This window comes from Rattus norvegicus, chromosome 4 (assembly GCF_036323735.1).
Source record: "Rattus norvegicus strain BN/NHsdMcwi chromosome 4, GRCr8, whole genome shotgun sequence".
Taxonomy (NCBI): domain Eukaryota; kingdom Metazoa; phylum Chordata; class Mammalia; order Rodentia; family Muridae; genus Rattus; species Rattus norvegicus.
In genome coordinates, this window is record NC_086022.1 from 16,481,341 (window position 1) to 16,496,571 (window position 15,231).

Consider the following 15,231-nt stretch of genomic DNA (forward strand, 5'->3'; position numbering starts at 1 on the left):
TTGAGGCCCGTTTTTTTGACCAATTATATGGTCAATTTTGGAGAAAGTACCATGAGGAGCTGAGAAGAAGGTATATCCTTTTGCTTTAGGATAGAATGTTCTATAAATATCCGTTAAGTCCATTTGGCTCATGACTTCTCTTAGTCTGTCGACATCACTGTTTAATTTCTGTTTCCATGATCTGTCCATTGATGAGAGTGGGGTGTTGAAATCTCCCACTATTATTGTGTGAGGTGCAATGTGTGTTTTGAGCTTTAGTAAGGTTTCTTTTACGTATGTAGGTGCCCTTGTATTTGGGGCATAGATATTTAGGATTGAGAGTTCATCTTGGTTGATTTTTCCTTTGATGAATATGAAGTGTCCTTCCTTATCTTTTTTGATGACTTTTAATTGAAAATTGATTTTATTTGATATTAGAATGGCTACTCCAGCTTGCTTCTTCTGACCATTTGCTTGGAAAGTTTTTTTCCAGCCTTTCACTCTGAGGTAGTGTCTGTCTTTGTCTCTGAGGTGTGTTTCCTGTAGGCAGCAGAATGCAGGGTCCTCGTTGCGTATCCAGTTTGTTAATCTATGTCTTTTTATTGGGGAGTTGAGGCCATTGATATTGAGAGATATTAAGGAATAGTGATTATTGCTTCCCGTTATTCATATTTGGATGTGAGGTTATGTTTGTGTGCTTTCATTCTCTTTGTTTTGTTGCCAAGACGATTAGTTTCTTGCCTCTTCTAGGGTATAGCTTGCCTCCTTATGTTGGGCTTTACCACTTATTATCTTTTGTAGTGCTGGATTTGTAGAAAGATATTGTGTAAATTTGGTTTTGTCATGGAATATCTTGGTTTCTCCATCAATGTTAATTGAGAGTTTTGCTGGATACAGTAACCTGGGCTGGCATTTGTGTTCTCTTAGGGTCTGTATAACATCAGTCCAGGATCTTCTGGCCTTCATAGTTTCTGGCGAGAAGTCTGGTGTGATTCTGATAGGTCTCCCTTTATGTTACTTGACCTTTTTCCCTTACTGCTTTTAATATTCTTTCTTTATTTTGTGCGTTTGGTGTTTTGACAATTATGTGACGGGAGGTGTTTCTTTTCTGGTCCAATCTATTTGGAGTTCTGTAGGCTTCTTGTATGTCTATGGGTATCTCTTTTTTTAGGTTAGGGAAGTTTTCTTCTATGATTTTGTTGAAGATATTTACTGGTCCTTTGAGCTGGGAGTCTTCACTCTCTTCTATACCTATTATCCTTAGGTTTGATCTTCTCATTGAGTCCTGGATTTCCTGTATGTTTTGGACCAGTAGCTTTTTCCGCTTTACATTATCTTTGACAGTTGAGTCAATGATTTCTATGGAATCTTCTGCTCCTGAGATTCTCTCTTCCATCTCTTGTATTCTGTTGGTGAAGCTTGTATCTACAGCTCCTTGTCTCTTCTTTTGGTTTTCTATATCCAGGGTTGTTTCCATGTGTTCTTTCTTGATTGCTTCTATTTCCATTTTTAATTCCTTCAACTGTTTGATTGTGTTTTCCTGGAATTCTTTCAGGGATTTTTGCGATTCCTCTCTGTAGGCTTCTACTTGTTTATTAATGTTTTCCTGTGTTTCCCTAGGTGTGTTCATGTCTTTCTTGAAGTCCTCCAGCATCATGATCAAATATGATTTTGAAACTAGATCTTGCTTTTCTGGTGTGTTTGGATATTCCATGTTTGTTTTGGTGGGAGAATTGGGCTCCGATGATGGCATGTAGTCTTGGTTTCTGTTGCTTGTGTTCCTGCGCTTGCCTCTCGCCATCAGATTATCTCTAGCTTTACTTTGTTCTGCTATTTCTGACAGTGGCTAGACTGTCCTATAAGCCTGTGTGTCAGGAGTGCTGTAGACCTGTTTTCCTCTCTTTCAGTCAGTTATGGGGACAGAGTGTTCTGCTTTCGGGCATGTAGTTTTTCCTCTCTACAGGTCTTCAGCTGTTCCTGTGGGCCTGTGTCTTAAGTTCACCAGGCAGCTTTCTTGCAGCAGAAAATTTGGTCTTACCTGTGATCCCGAGGCTCAGGTTCGCTCGTGGGGTGCTGCCCAGGGGCTCTCTGCAGCGGCAGCAACCAGGAAGACCTGTGCCGCCCCTTCTGGGAGCTTCAGTGCACCAGGGTTCCAGATGGTCTTTGGCTTTTTCCTCTGGCGTCCGAGATGTGTGTGCAGGGAGCAGTCTCTTCTGGTTTCCCAGGCTTGTCTGCCTCTCTGAAGGTTTAGCTCTCCCTCCCACGGGATTTGGGTGCAGAGAACTGTTTATCCGGTCTGTTTCCTTCAGGGTCCGGCGGTGTCTCTGGCAGGGGTCCTGCTGCTCCTGGGCCCTCCCCCACGGGAGCCCAGAGGCCTTATACAGTTTCCTCTTGGGCCAGGGATGTGGGCAGGGGTGAGCAGTGTTGGTGGTCTCTTCCGCTCTGCAGCCTCAGGAGTGCCCACCTGACCTGGCGGTTGGGTCTCTCTCTCACCGGGTCTGGGAGCAGAGAGCTGCCTGCTCTGCAGATATTAAAGAATGTAAACTTATAAGCTAAGGGACTAAACCACTACCCAAAGACTATACATGGACCGACCCATGGCTCCACCTGCAGATGTAGCAGAGGATGGCCTTGATGGGCCACCAATGGAAGGAGAAGCCCTTGGTCCTGCCAAGGTTGGACCCCCAGTGTAGGGGACTGTGGGGGGTGGGGGAGGGGGGCTGAATGGGGAAGGGAACACCCATATATAAGGGGAGGGAGAGGGGATGGTGGTTATGGACAGGAAACCAGGAAAGGGAATAACATTTGAAATGTAAATAAAGAAATATCGAATAAAAAAATAAAAAAAATAGGCTTCGGGAAACCCATTCAGACCTACTTCTTATGGACAAAATAAACTCTACTCAGATAAGTGCAAGCAGGAAGTAGTCAGAGATCACAACAACTCTATTCCTGCTCCATTATCACCTCTAATTTTTCTTTTTAAAAAACCAAAATGGGGGAATGTTGGTATTTTGTCTAAGCTCCACCCCCACAGCTACCAGGCAGCAGCCAGGTATGCTCTGCCCCACAGTTGCTTAGCAACAGCTGGCTGTGCCTGACACTATATAAGGGGCTGCTTGCCCTCGCCTCTTACTCTTACCCTCTCTTACTCTTTGTTCTTCTCTGTTCTTGCCCCCTTCTCCTTCCCACCATGTGCTCATGGCCGGTCAGCTGCCTTTCCTTTCTTCTTCTACTCTTCTTCTCCCATTGAAACTCTCCACGTGGAACCATGTTGTATGGGTGTGTTCTGTCCAGGCACAGGCAGAGATTTAAACAGAAGTCCCAGCTCTTATTGAAGTAATCATTATGTTTTAGTAAACGCCAGTGCATCACAAGAACACCTGACTGTGTTTTGAATTTTGTAAGAGGCATGTGTAAAGCGTACCTGAATTCCAAGTACCAACTCTTTACTTGTGCTGATGATTATAGTTTTGCCATGGAACAGAAAACCAAAAGCCTGACCCATGATTGCAAATAAACAACACGGTGTAATACAGTCAAACTTTTAGGCTATTTTAAAGAGCAGGTCATTTGTAACATTAATTCCAATAGTTACATGACTCCATGAAGTAACTTAGCAATTGGTCCTGATGAAGTGGTATTCCATTCTCTGTTGATGCCTCCTCTCTGCTAAGACTATCCTTAGCCTCCTTACTGCTTATCAGGAGAAGCAGCTACAAGCGCCCTTTCTGTAGTGTCTCATTTAGACATGACCACACCCCTGGCAATCTATCCAGTGAGAAATTAAAATGAACCTGTTGTCCATTCCTTGTCCAGAGCATGTGGTATGCTATTTACCAGTTCTTCCAGACTGTGCCGTTCATTGCATTAGCAAAGCCTATCCACTATGGCCTCCACAAATCTTACATATTTTAAAGTTGGACAAAGGGGCAATGTTCTTAGTTCCTAAGATGTAATGCCCTGCCCTGTCTTTTCTTTTAGAAGGTTGTAAAAATGTGTTACGCATTGTCTCCTGCTGCTAATAGTGTTCCCATCTGTTCTGCAGTAAATCAGGTGTTTACTGTCCCCTGCCTACAGACAAACATGCCAGCAGATTCCATATTATGGAGTGGAACAGAAGGACACAAGTATTGAGCTACACAGCACTGTCATCTCACATTTCATCAAGGATTTTAATTCAAAGTCTCTGGAACATAAACAAGTTGTAATGGGGACAGCATCAGTACAGCACAGATAGGACGTCTTTAAGCCCCAGTACTAAAATGTTCACGAAGAATTTGTGCTTTCTTCGAACACTAAACCTCCTCAATTTCTATGCAGTTGTTTCAATTAAAAGCAATAGTTAGCAATGGTCTCAAACTGTAGATTCTATGTTTATATCCAAGCTTGACTGTATTGATTAAATTTAATGTTTGGTTAATTGTTTTAAATTTTTCATTCACTTACTTTCCCCTGAGAGCTACTTTGTAAGGATTATTGTGCTTGTGCATTTCCAGATATTTGAGAATGTTTGCAAAGGTGAGTTAGGAACATCTATTTCTCCCCTCATACTGAATAGGAGGAAGAGTGGAAACACCTCTAAACTGGGGTTTCCCTGTAAAATACAACCTATGGTAGGTGATCATGGCAGAATGTGGTTGGACTTCCCAAGCATACATTTCCCTAGAGACTCAGTCCCAGGAAGGAAGGATTTATTTGAATATTCTGATAAAAACACCTTGAGTTATTACATTTTTTTTGACTTTGTAGTTTTGTAGAGAGCCTTTTGGGGCTAGTAGGCAGGAATTTGACATTATCAGGACAAAAGAAAGAAGCCCTGGACAGGAACCTGGCTTTGGCCTTGGGCTCAGGAAATGGGTCCTGATTAAGAACATTTACACTTGAGATAATGTGAAGCTCAGAACTGCTTAGCAGAAGCATGTTTGTCTTGGTCATCCTGATGAGCCCCCAGAAAGGTGTTTACAGGATTTTGATTATCACCTTGCTTGTTCTCCAGAACTGAGCTTATCATTCTGCATGTAATTAAAGTGATATAAAAACAGATAGGAAAATAAAACATTTGCTTCAGCCTCAGAACTGGTGAGAGTCACGTTAAATGCTGTCTAATTGTCTTTTTCTTTTCAATCCTCACTGCCCTCAACCTGTTGACTGACTGAGCTGACTTGGTCATGGTTTGTAATTTTAAATAGTGGGGTAATCAACACAGATATAAGGTGAGAAGCCTCACATGGGTATGCATAAGCTGTCTTGTGCAACAGTGTTGCCATGTAAGTATACAACTTTGGTGATCCCAAGGAGTGTGGGAGTTCAGCCAGATTAAGTATAGTATAGGTATAGTATAAGTATAATATAGTATAATACAGTATAGTGTATAGTCCAGTATAGTATTTAGAATAGGTATAGTATATAGTGTATAGTATATAGTATATAGTATATAGTATATAGTATATAGTATATAGTGTATAGTATATAGTGTATAGTGTATAGTGTATAGTGTATAGTGTATAGTGTATAGTATAGTATAGGTATAGTATAAGTATAGATAGATAACTTACTATCACTATACCAGAGTAAGCAGGGATGTGCAAGTTATGTTTTTTCTCTGAAAGAAGTGTGTTTCAAAGAAGAAAAACTGATGACATCCAAGGGAAGATGGATGGCCTTGGAACCTTCTCATCGACTTTGCCAGTCACACAACCTCTGTTTTGTAGCTAGCCCGTCACTTTTGCTTTTTATAAGAAAAGGAAGAATGGAGTCTAGAGCTGCTTTTTCTTTCAGATTTCTGTCACTGTAGCAAAGCAAAGGTGAAGTCTGTTGGAAGACGAATATGCATGACGAGCTGCTGGGAGACGCATGTGAATAGAGCCCTATTGTTCTGATAAGAATAAAAGCCATAGCAGATATATCTACTCTGCATTGCAAGCTGTAATTGTAGTGATTCTACATCCGTGTCAAATGTTTCTATGTATGCAATTAAAGCTGACAGTACAAAAAAGAAAGATGAATGGAAAAATTCCTATTTAGAATTATTATTATTGTTTTGTTACTCGGGATGGCATTAAATAATATGTAAAGACAGCCTGCAAAGTCGAGAGAGATACCAGAACACAGAACTTGGGTGTCACCCTCTTTGAGGTCCCTCCCCACATCACGTTTTTGTAAAAACAGGTGCCACATTTTTTTTTCATGGAGCAGATTATACAATTGCTCTTGGTTATGATGTTATATTAGAGGTTTATCATTTGTGTGTAGACTACATTTTCTAATATACAAGTGTCTTAGGATTTTTATTTCAGTAAAATGGAAATGTATTCTTATTCTGAAGATATAACTAATTTGCTTTTCTTTTCTTTTCCTTCCTCCCTCTCCCCTCCTCCTTCCTCCCTCTCCAGTGGGCTTCACAATGTGGGATTGGGAAGAGGCCTTTGACAAGCCATCAGAAATGAGCTTCACTCCTTAACTCATCGAGTGAAATTGTATTTTTTTTTTTCTTTTAGGACCAAGTGCTCTACTAAGCACACTCATCCTGGTAAAGGTCATTTCTTAAGTGGTGTTCTGATGGTTGGAAAGTTGAAGTGACCTCCCACAAGTGAGCCATTTGTTCTTTCCTGGCTGACAACACAGGCTCCAAATGGGCCTGTCACATATACATTACTGAAAATATAAAAGAAAAACATTGCATTTTAAAACTTACTAAAATATTTCTGGGGCACTATAGTTTTACTATGTCATTCAGCAAGCGTAAGAAATTCTAAATGGCTACTTGATCTTCCCATGCTGCTGAAGGCTGACTAACAGAGGCATTGGTAGAGCCTGGTGTTCTACTGCAGACCCACCGCCCTCTTTCACCAAGTGGTGGGAACAAATCATGTTATATTGTGATTATCTCCAAAAGCAACAATGAATTACCAACTACTTTAGCTCAGTGAGAGTGGTGCGCTTCAATGTACACCCAGCATATCAAAAACATGAAGAGCTAATTCCAATGAAAATAGAATACATCTATATCACAGCTATGTTTAACCAGAACTCCTGCTATCGAGATTTCTTTTCTATCCCAGTGGCTGCCCCCATCCACCATATTCTGCCAGTTTTAAAGAGTTGTCTGCAATCTGTGTGTCTCAGTCACTTAATATTTTATAATAAAGTGAAACTGTAGAATTTAGCTGAGAAATCTAGATTTGACTCTGGCCTTTTGCTGATATTCTAGGAAGTAGAATATATAAAGGGATAATATTTCTCTTGAATTTTCAGTTTGAGGAAAAGGAATATCCTCATGCTATTGGTCACTATTTACTGTGGTGATGGTTTTGAGGATAAATGTAAACAATTACTTTAAATGAGGCACTGATGAGAAATGTCATTTGGGACTCAGTTCATGCCACAAATGAAGATGAAGGTGTTAAAGTATTTTAAGCAAATATGTGAAAAGTGCATTCAAGAGAACCTTTTGACATTAATTAACATTAAATCAAAAGGCCACTGCCCTATAAGCTTTTTTTCTTTTTGCTCCTTTCTAATCATTTTATGATTCAATTATTACTTTCCCTGAAAATACAATATTAGCAACTGGCAGTCAGATTTACTATCATTGCCTTAGTAGACCCAAGGGAAGATGTGGTCACCTAGGAATCAAAAACAATGCGGCCAGAAGACCGTGAAATAGTTGTCTTTGTTTTACTATGGGTTCACTCACTCAGAATTATTGTCATATGATCAAAACATATGAATTATGTAAATATATTATAATAAATTAATTTTGAAAACAACCAACAGTGCGACCAGATGTTCTCCATCAACGTACTGCTTGTGCAGTCAAGTAGGTGAACCCTAATGGGAAGAAATGGAAACAGCCATGCTAATGCCTTGATGTCTGTGATGTGCCTTTCACTCAGTGGGATTTGAATGATAGTTAACCGCTAAGACACATAACACAGGGCACACTGATGCCTTTTAGCAGTTATTTGGCCACGTTATGAGAAAGCTTAACAATGTATGCCATAGAAAGATACAAGACTGTACAGTGTGAACACGATGCTTGTGTGAATTTTTTAATTAAAGCCATCAATTTATTTTCTTGTTTTCTTTTATAAAAGATTAAAGTGCTCCATTCAGCAACACAAGGTCCAGTAAAAAGAGTCTACTTTCTCTGTTTTCTTTCTCTTCCAAGCCCAGAAATGGAGAGTCTGTTTGTCCTTTTATTAAGCAGCTAATGACCATATTCACATCTATAGTGCTATACCTCTCTGTCCCAGGTATTCAATTCTATTTCCTATCTGGACATTTCTCCTATTAAACTCTTTCTTCAGAAAGCATATTAAATGCATACATCTTTCCTCCTCGGTTAGCACCAGTATGCTACCAAGAAGTTGTTTTAAGATTAAAAAGTTGTATATAGCACTCACATGTAAGAAATAAAATAAAATGAATGTAAAAATATTATCCTTTTTCTCTAATATTTAATGGTATAATGCACACGAAGCTTTAAAAGAATGGGTTCATACCCTTACAGGGTTCTAATTATTTCGAATTATTTTAACTTCCAACGCATGCCTTGTATTTGTCAATAATATTTAAATTCCTCCACGTGTCTTCCATTTGCCACTATACTGTTTTCAATAGTGTCCTTTTGCCTCCGTTCTGTCATCTGTTTACTGCACTATATCATTTATACTGAAGGGAATCATTAAAACGTTGACTATTCTTCAACACTAGTGTCACCACGTTTCTGTTCTCACACGGCTGCTGCCTGTTACTTTACATCTGCAGAGATTTCTACATCCCAGTCTTCGACTGTTTCAAAATTACAGATTGCATGTCCCAAATTTTTCTGTTAATACCAAAAGTCTTATGTCAGACACTCCTTTCTCCTTTTGCTAGCAGTTTTCCTCCTTCCTCCAGCAGGTGCCCACCACCCATGAGGCCAGTACCCCACTATCTCTGGAGACTATCTCTCTCACTGCTTTCCTAGAAAGTGACTTTTGACGGACTGGCCGAATAATGAGTGTGGTATTAACGTCAGATCTGACTATTCCTCAAGTAACAAATCAGTGCAGCCAGAGTGTAAAGACTGTAAGCTGAGTTAAGAAAGTAGGCTAAAGTGATTTCTCAGAGGACACAGATGCTTAAGTACTCAGTTACCAGCAAGTGTAGAATTGCACGTTCTGCTCAGAAAAAAAAAATCATGATCAGTTCTTGTACCGACCCTACTCTCCTGCTCTGCAATGCAAGTATCTGAGTCAAGTTAAGTACATTGGTCTCTTGGAGATAGCATGACACAGATCTAGTCTTCGTCAACTTTTGTACAGTTAATGCTGTAGCCTGAACTAGAATTTCACAATGGGATCAGTCCGGCTCCACACACTGCTTGAGGCCAGAGTATCTCAGTCTGCGTCACCTTTGCAGTTCTAAAGGCACAGAGGCTCAGGGTCAACATCCCAAGAGCTAGGTGGCATTGTCTCCCAGTGTCCCCCCTGGGAAAGAGGAGGCAAAATGGACAAGCTTGCTCCTTTAGGGTCTTTTTAAGGGCCCGCTTCCCATTTACAAGGGTCATGTTAATTATACTTGTTATTGCTGAGAAAAATAGTTGACAGAGATTACTTAAATGCAGAAATACAATTCATTTTGTCTCATGTTTTGAGCTCACCACGATGTGGACAGTGTGACAGAGCAGAGAAGCCTATATTAGGGGCCAGAAAGCAGACACAAACAGCACTTCACTCAGTCAGATCCCTCCCTCTTCTCCTAGGTTTCCATCAGCTCCTCTTCCCATGAGACTGGTCAAATTGGTAATCAAGATTTACCACTGCAAGGGCTCTACCACAAGGACTTAGTCATGTGACTTAGTTCATGTTGCACTGAGGATAATGTGCTGACATCAATTTTGGAGGTATATAAGCATCCAAACCATAAGGATATAAGGTCATGAAAGAGAGGCTAGTGTGACTCTGTGCTTGCACAACTTCTCTGTCCTATCCCATTTGATACTGTCTACTGTCTTGTGCTTTAAGTAACTTTTATGTAGGATAGAGCATTGTTGGACCCTCTTGGGTCCCCTACAGTGTTTGACCCCTGCTGAGCCCTGCTGCTGCATGTAGAAGCCTTTGTTCCTAACAAAGGAACACCCTGGCCTGGTATGGAAACACCTTGGTCCATGTTCTTTCCTGTCTTCTGTTCTTTGGTCTTTGTTCCTGGGGGCTTAGGCCCATCTTCTTGGATTTCTCCCCAGTAAATTTGGGGCATGTATTTGGTCTTTCGTTCCTGAGGCCTTAAGCCAGTTTTCCCACTGTGCTTCCTGGAATTTTCTACCCAGTGAACTTGGGGTATACATTCAGTGAATGAAGCTAAAGATTTAGCATTCTCTCTTAACACAAATGACCCGAGTATATGTGTTCTTTTAACCCTGCAGGCTTATGCCCGGCTCTCAGTATCAAATTGGTGAGGGCACTGACAGAGTGTGAAAATAAAGGATGTACTTTCAATAATCACATTTGATTCCATTGTATTGATCATTATCTGGCCATCTTGGCAGTACAACAAGGGCCTACATCATGATGATGCCACCAGTGAAATGCAATAAGGATGCAGATAAAAAATTTTAAAGACATATATACACATATATATGTCATGACTATTTCATCACACATGAAGGAAAAATACACATGGCCTACTAAATTTCAGGAACTTTACTGGGAGTCAGGAACTGAGGAGGTAGTTGGAGGTTTTATACAAACAAAATTTCAAGTTAATAAATGATTAAGTACTCAAAAATATAATACTATTAAGAAATTTTAAGGGGCAGCAGCACCATCCTCTATGCCGCACCTGGCCACCTGAGATGATCCTCGTGTCTCTGTCACCCTGTGTGGGCCCGCCACTCCTTAGACACCCACCCGTGCCTGCCTGGGCTGCAGGAGAAGGAGGAGCTATGCAGAGCTTGACGTCTGGCACACTACATCGATCGCATCTTTCCGCAAGCTGTAGCTGGAGAATAATGGGCTGCTCCTCTGGATCTCCGAGAAGGGCGAGGTGACCATGAGTGAGATGAGTGGCATTAAGACCCATACGAGTCAGAGCTGGCTGATGCCTGCCCGGCGGGTACTGGATGAGACAACCCATGAACATGCCTGGCGGCAGATTGAAATTGGAAAGGTGCAGGCGGAGCTAGAGGAGTCCAGGAAGAGTGCCAAGAAGTGGGTAGGAGAGCTCACGGTGGCCCAGGGCTGAGGGAAGGACCTGGAATCCTTGTTTCATCGTCCTGAGGCTGAGTTGGCTGTAGCCCTCGGTGAAAACCATGGTCTGGATACAGAGGCCGAGCTTCGAGCGCAGCTGATACAGGCACAGGATGGCCACACTGTGGCCAAGAAGCAGTTGGAGAAGGAGACGCTGATGCTCATGGACCTGGAGAACCACTGCCAGAGCCTGCAGGAACAGCTGGTTTTCAGCAAGAGTGTGTTTAAGGAGGAGGTGTGAAAACCCAATGGGGGGATGGGGACGCTTCATGGAGATAGACAGCAGCTGGTAACAGGAATATGACTTCAAGATGGCTCAGGCCCTGAAGGACCCGCGCAGCTAGGATAATGAGTAAGCATGACTGTACCGACTGGAGCTGGAGCAGACCTACAAGGTCAAGCTGGACAACATCAAGCTGAGCTCCAACCAGAATGCCAAGGCAGCCAGTGTAGCCTGAGAAGAGATCAAAGGGGCCAGCATGCACTTGGAGTCTCTCATCTACAAGTTCTCAGGCATCCCAAAGCAGGACAGTGTTGAGGAGGACCACATCTGTGAGCTGGAAGAGGCCTTGGCTAGGGAGCGTGACAAGTTCTGCAAGATGCTGGACACCAAGGACTGGGAGATGACAGAGGTGTGCGAGGCCATGTAGAAGCAGCTGGAGGATTACCAAGAGTGGCTGGACATCAAACTGGCCCTGGACATGGGGATAAGCGCCTACCTTAAGCTGATGGACCATGAGGAGGAGAGGCTTAAGCTCCCCCACCCCCAGCCCTTCATCACGGGTAACCATCACAGGTCACTCTCTCTTGGGCCAACTGGAGCAACAGCAGCGGGGGTTGGCATGTCTGTGGTGTGGGAGCCAAGCAAAAGCCTATGGCTGGAGAATGAGGACACCCCAGGCTCACAGAGCAATGCCTCCAGCTTGAGCAGCAGCTCCCTGGCCCAGCAGGCTGTGGCTACAGGTCTTGTGAACATTGACGAGGTGGACCAGGAGGGCAGGTTCGTGTGCCTTAAGAACTCTTCAGACAAGGACCAGTCTTTGGGGAACTGGAGGATCAAGAGACAGGTTCTGGAAGATGAGAACACCCAAGTTATATCCCACGGGCCAGCCAGAAGGTCACAGTGTGGGTAGCTGGCCAGGGGTTATCCACAGTCCCCATCAACCCTTGTGTGGGAGAGCTAGAACAGCTGGGGATCTGGAGAGAGCTCTTCACTGTCCTGGGCAATGCAGATGTTGAGGAGGTGGCCATGCAGGAAGCAGTCATCTGTCCAGGGGTGTGAGAATGGGGAAGAAGAGGAAGAAGAGGAGGCAGAATTCAACAAAGGGGACCTTTACCACCAGCCTGGGGACTGAAGGATTATCTCAAGGGGCTGTCGACTGATGAACCTACCCCACAGTCACCATAGTTCCCAGAGCCCCTGAAATTATTTTTTTATGGTCTGTTCTCACTAGTCCTTGGTACATTTCTAGATGACCGCTAAGCAACTGTAAGAATGTGAATGGACTCTGCTGGGTTTCCAGGATGGAGGTGTCTTCTGCCCACAGGCCTCACCCGGCCCATGCCTTCATGGTGATATAGAGGCCTGGGCTGGGAATCTGCAGGCTGAAGGACTTGGACCTTGATCTAGGGCAGGAGAGTGGCTGGTAGCTGAGGGTGGACCTTGTGTGAAACTGGCGATTCCGTCGTTTTCTTTGAAGCTTTTCAAATCAAGTCAAATGCAGAATTCATGTTTGGATTTAAGTCAAATCAAATCCACAAAGAAAGCTGTGGGGCTCACTAGTCTGTCAGTATATGGTGGCTCTTAGGACACAGGGCAGACCCTCCTCTCTCCTGGAACTGATGGCACTGGCAGAGTACCTGGACCCAGGGATGTTTCAGTTTCGTGATCTAAGTCTGAAGGGTTTATAACAGTCCCTAGCTTTGGGGGATTCAGAGGCTTCTCTGGGCCCAGATTCTAAAATGTTCTAGTCTATTCTAAATCTGAGGACCAAGGAGGGAGCTCACATATGGGACAACTCCTTCCATCCTAAGACTGAAGGGGTCAGGAAGATTGTGGGCATTGTACCTTCAGGAGCAAAGGCTGCAGGTTCCCAGTCAGTGACTGCTCGAAGGCAGGTGGCCAGGCTAGCTGTGCTCCTGGCCTCACATGTATGACTGTGTGGCTCCTCTGTGCCCCACCCTGATGGCAAGACCTGGAAATTTGCTTCCCTGCAACTTAGCACCACGAGCCAGTCAGTTTCTTCTGTCACCACAGACACGCTGTATTTTTTTAAAGAATATTCATTTTTACATCAGTCACTAACACAGCTCACTGGGATGCTGCTCTGGGGGTTTATGCCTGGAGTTGCCAGGATTGGGGGTTATCTATGACAGTTTCCTTTACTGAGCTGTGGGGAGAAAGAGTTCAGGCCTAGTCTCCCTCAAGGTAAGAGCTCTTGGTCACAGGATGCCACCACTGCCACTGACTTCCAGAAACCGCCGGTCACCTCCTGCTTCTAGATACCTCCGTTTTCTTTAAGCGACCGGTGTTGTATCCTGGGTAGTCATGGCTGACTGCAGTCACTGTGCTGCCCTGCTGCCTTGCCCACAGGACAGGTACCCTCCAGTGTACTCCATAGTGGAGTTGGCTTCCTTGTGTTGGAGGAGCAGGTCTAGAGGAATCTGCAGGTCCTCCGAAGTCTGTTTCTGGCCCCGGCTAGGCAAGGCGGTTACCAGTGGCACTGCTACTAGGGAGCCTCCTGCACTGTGCACATCACCAGGCTCTAGAGGTTATTTCTTTTATTAAGATGCGTGCCAAATGTGTGTTCCACCTTTTCTTTTCTGCCTACGATTTGTAATGTTCGTTTTAAGACGGGAAACTTTTGTACACTCAAACAACACTGATTTTAACTGCAAAAAAATTATTTAGTAATTCATAAAACTTACTGACAGTTTTTGTTCGAAGGGTAACAGATGATGGAGGCTCAATGTATTTCTAATGTCCTAAGAAATCCAAGGATGGAGAATTATCCCCGCAACAGTAATGATATTAAGATAGCAGCTGCACTTGGAGTCAGGCAAGGAATTTTTAGCTTTTGATTTTGAAAAATATCAAACAAAAGAAAGACTTGAAGAACATCTAGCAAGTGCTGATATGCCTCTTCCTACTTTTTATAAGCTCATCTTTTAAGGGATGCAAAGATCTCTCTCAGCTTGTTCATTTTCACAATGGCTTTTTAAAGAAGTCCTTTCTACATGCTCCAAGTTTACAGTGAAGACAAAACAGAGGGAAACTGGATTTTTCTTGGTCATATGACTGATACATGGCTGACTTGAGACTCAGATCTAGAGATCAGTTCATGCTTATGAGACCCACACGAAAAACCTCATTTCTGCTATAAAGTGAATTACACGAAAGGAGATGTTTTAAAAATAATTTTGTATTTAAATTACACGCATGCAGGACAAAGGTGCAATAATGTATGGTTTAGAAGGTGAAGTTTCCACAAACAAATGTGTTTAGGAAGATTTTTAACAGATTTGGGCAAATAGATAGATAGCCAGCCAGGAGCAGATATATTTAGAACTATAACTAGGGAAGGATCAGGAACACATTCAAAGATTTTGGACCTAATCCCAGATTTTCTGGGAGACAGGAAGCCTCTTTTTTTCCAGGGTATATGTGTTGTTTTCAGGAAACTTTCCAGCCCGGTAACCCAGTTTTCTAAAAAACTGGAATGAAAACATACTGATTCTGAGGTTACAGAATCATCGCTCTGATGAGTCGATATTCTTTTTTTTTTTTTTTTATTAACTTGAGTATTTCTTATATACATTTCGAGTGTTATTCCCTTTCCCGGTATCCGGGCAAACATCCCCCTCCCCCCTCCCCTTACTTATGGGTGTTCCCCTCCCGACCCTCCCCCCATTGCCGCCCTCCCCCCACCAGTCTAGTTCACTGGGGGTTCAGTCTTAGCAGGACCCAGGGCTTCCCCTTCCACTGGTGCTCTTACTAGGATATTCATTGCTACCTATG

At 43.0% G+C, this 15,231-nt stretch overlaps 1 protein-coding gene and 1 pseudogene across 22 annotated transcripts in view; one reads left to right on the top strand and one right to left on the bottom strand.

Annotated features, from left to right (window-relative positions):
• The window catches only part of Lmnb2-ps1 (lamin B2, pseudogene 1), a 144,585-nt pseudogene extending 131,948 nt beyond the window's left edge, over positions 1 to 12,637 (top strand).
• Magi2 (membrane associated guanylate kinase, WW and PDZ domain containing 2) overlaps positions 1 to 15,231 on the bottom strand; it is a 1,483,910-nt gene that overhangs the window by 1,202,823 nt on the left and 265,856 nt on the right. The window lies entirely within an intron of this gene.